The sequence below is a fragment of the Clytia hemisphaerica genome, unplaced genomic scaffold (assembly GCF_902728285.1).
Source record: "Clytia hemisphaerica strain Z4C2 unplaced genomic scaffold, Clytia hemisphaerica genome assembly, whole genome shotgun sequence".
NCBI lineage: Eukaryota > Metazoa > Cnidaria > Hydrozoa > Leptothecata > Clytiidae > Clytia > Clytia hemisphaerica.
This window is the reverse complement of record NW_027103974.1, coordinates 658,401-662,550: the sequence shown is the minus strand read 5'-3', so window position 1 is coordinate 662,550 and position 4,150 is coordinate 658,401.

The window sequence follows — 4,150 nt, the reverse complement described above, 5'->3', positions numbered from 1 at the left end:
CTGTAAAAAAAAAAACACAAAATAACGGTATTAGATTAATAAAAAGCTTTACAACACCGTCAAAATAAAGGAAATTGGATAACTAGATTGACAAATTAATACTTTGAATTTTCTTTCCAAGAGCTAAGCCACCTCCCAGATGGCTTTTCAAAACAGTTAGACCATCGAGACAAGAGTTTATAAATAGAACACAGTTTGAGTAATCAAGACCAAGCAGTTGCCTCGATAACTTTTCTTAAACCGATCAGCTTAATAATATTTCAAACTATCGTTGAATTTCGGTCGATGAATTTGAAATCTAAATAATTTTTTTTTAAATTATTCATTAAAAAACAGAGTTTTTCCTTTGTTTGAGTATAGGTAACTTTTATCTTAAAAGTTTTTCAACATATTTCACACAAGAACATTATTCGACACCATTTAAAAATCATTTCTCGTCACTTGTCAGAACAAAACAAAACAAAAATTATGTCAGATTATTTAGACATCGGTACAGTATCTAGCATTTATAAAAGCTGTTATCTCAAATGCTAGCATGAAGGAGGATAGGATTCAATAAATGACAAGGCGTGAGCGAGAAAAATAGAAACTCTGTTAGAAGAATACAAACATTCCTAACCAGACGAGATTTTCTTAGGACAAATCAAATAAAAATTATAAAAACAATTTTAAGTTTTTAGTGTGAGTTGACTGTCTTTCAAGATAAGGGGCGAAATAGTAACATAGGTAAATTTCAAAAAAAAAATATTTCCTTTAATTTAAGATGTGGATAATAATTATTTAATGCCCAAAAATTATGAGCAACAAACAGAATCCATGTTCTTATAAAAAAGAAAATTCCGGTTACTTTGCACCATACCGAGAAATAAAATGGATAACAATTAAATCTAGCTATGCAAGATCTGCATTTTCTTTGGCCAAGGAATGTAATAAACTGATATAAAATCCAGAATTAAGCTTATATCTCATTAACATACATACAAATGCTTCGTATCAATGCGATATTAAAATGCTAAAGACAGACACTTATCCATTATATTTTTGTACGAACAGGTTGATGTGTCTGTTTGTTTATAGAACTGTTGACCTGATTTAAAAGTCAAGGGCGGGTTAAACTAGGTATAACTTATTACTACAACGTTTCTTAAGAAAGCTATTTAACCATGAAATCCTTGTAACCCATCAATGCAACTGGGATCTTACGAGGTCACCCAGGGTCGCAAAGTATTTCATTGACTGAGAACGATAGCTTAGGAGTAACAGGAATTATAACTGATATTGACCTTACCTAAATATTGAATCAATTCTACTTCGAAAACTACTGCATACGGGCGTGCCAGTTGATTTGAAATGACAATGATTGAAAAATATTTGGAAAAATGCAATTCATTTAAGATGGGTTGGTGCTTATCTTCAAATTTATTTTTTACCAATATGACTTAAAATTGCATCGAAAATGAAAATACAAAGAAACTTGAACTTAAAACTCCATGGTGCTACAAAGGGCGCTCACATTTCTACTTTATTCCATATCATATTATGAATATGCTAACTTCCCTTTTGAAAACCCTTTAATTACATTGCTTGTTCATTAAGATACGAAAAGTTTCTTTAGAACAGGACTTACCACAAACACTCAAACACAACAACAACAGAAAAAAATTATCAGTTAGAAAATGATATCTGTTGAACCATTTGAATTCTCCAGCGTAAACATTGGCCAATTAAAGAAGTACAAATTTAGATTACAATTTTTCTCTTACCACTCTACTCACATACTTCAAAAATTAAACATTTTTGTTGTCGAAATCAAAAAAAAGCAATCAGAGGAAAAACAGTATTCCTGTTTTTACATAATAAGGGAACCAATTAAATATCTAATAACAATTCAAATTAGTATTCGAGATCCTCCATCAGATTGGAATGTACAAAAAGTAATAGCGATCGCCAAAAATGTCAAACAAATGCATTATGTGATACCAAGAAAATTGGTGTTGTGGAGGTATTATGAAATTTTGTTTGTATTTAAATACAATTTTTTGATATGTTGAGATAAATGTTATTAGTCGTATTGCATTTATTAAGTTGTTTTGGGCAATAGATTACTCTCTTTCCTTTTAAGAACAATTTCATAAGAACAATGAGGCTCAAAAACGTCAAAAATAGAAAAAAGTTCAAAAACATTTTACTGGAACTGCAGCGCAGAATTTTAAGCAAACTATGGATCAAATTAGTAAGAATACACGTTTTTCGTAAGAACAAACTATTAAGAATATATGGCTTTAATGGCCAAAATGTTAAGAACAATTACGAACATTTTAAGGCTTTATGGGCTCTAAAAGAGCCGATTTCTTAGGAAAACAGGCAAAAATACTCACAAAATGGTGAAAATAAGAACACGTGAAGAACATTTTTAGGCTTTTTACAGCTCAAAAAGTTAAGAACATGCGAAGGCTTTAAGTTTCCCACATTCTTATAAAAAAACATGTAGGATAGCAAAATTAATCTCAGTTTTGCCTAGAAATAAGAATAAATAAGAACATGTTAGGCTTAAACTGCCAATAGATAAGGACAGCAAGCAATGTCTCATAAAAATTAAAAGTTATCATAAAAAAGAGTATAATTGGTTTAAAGCAACGAATTTTCGATAAGGGTATTTCCAGGTAAAAGTCAGATAATGAAACAGACAAAACTGCAAAAGACATTATCAAATTTTAACGATAAAAACTATAAGCTAAAAACCACTACCAATAAAAGTTTTGGTTGTTAAGTGCGAAGAAATTACCTTAAATACAGCTAGGTAAATAGCACTTTCAAGCTGTATTTGATTGAACCCCCATTTAACATTAAAAATTAAATTGCCCACTTCAAATATAATTTTCAATCAAATAAAGCAACGAAAATAGTACTTCTTTTAAAAAAAGTAAGAATTGAGTAAGAGAACATGAGACTCGAAATATTTGAAAAACAGCAACTGCGAAAAATGAATTTGAGTCTCAATTTCGTGGTTCTTATAGAAAGATATATCAGACATAAAGGTATGGAATGAAAAATAAACTCGATTCCTCGAAAAAATTCAAATATGACCAAATAATAAACAATGCTGTTTTATGACTGTTCGATTGTCTTCCCAACCAATAAGGTACAAACTAGATCATTTTTATGAAAAGCAAAAAGTCATAAAATTGAAAAAAAGTATATATATTAGTACGAAAAGTCGTGGGATTATGGGTAGATTTTGAAATTAAAAACCTATTTTCTTTAACTAGGATCAAATTTCTTTAATCAAAAAAAAGTCCGAGATAAGCCTTACAGGTAATTAGAAGCTCTTTTTTCCACAAATATCTCAAGATGGCCTACTTTCTGATCAAACTCTTGTGTCGGGTGTAAAATTGTGAACAAACTTGAGTGAGTCGAACACTTGTGTAACGTAAAACTTCTTTCAATGAACAAATAAATTATATTGAAGTCAGTTAGCATAAAAAAGTTTCGTATAAATGATAAAAAGGCGTAAATGGTATGAAAGCATTAGATCATTCAAAACTTAATTTCCAAAAGGTAATAACTAATTATGTCACCCGACCACAAATATATATTTGAATTAACTCAAGTTCTCTAAGACAAAATATTCTGAGCATCAATATTATAAATTTTCCTTTATTATCATGACCATGTCTTATAAAATCTCTTATGGTTGTGCGCAGGTTCAAAGGAAGGATAGTTGTATATTCAAAAGGATTATCGGAAACTTCCGGCAAATTGAAAGTTTGTTTTCCCCTTAATTTCGTGAGATGACTAAGTGAAGAAAATTCCGTTCCCGATTATGTATCATAAGTGCAACACTTTTTTAACTAAACAAGAAAAATTTGGGGCGGAAACGTGATCGAAATTTATCGCATTTCCTTATCCCCAATGGAAATATGATAAATAGGCATAACTAACATTTGATATATAAATAATACTTTGGCCTCAAAACTTGTGTCCATTTCCAGACCTCCTAATGCGGGATGAAGACTTCCTGTTTCTTGTGAAGAATAAACAGAACAGCGTTTGTAAAATTCGAACCCCAAATAAATTTATCCTAAAGATTTGTACAAGGGGAAAAGACATCATTGAAAACAACCATAGATATGTTCTTCTCCCGGAAAGA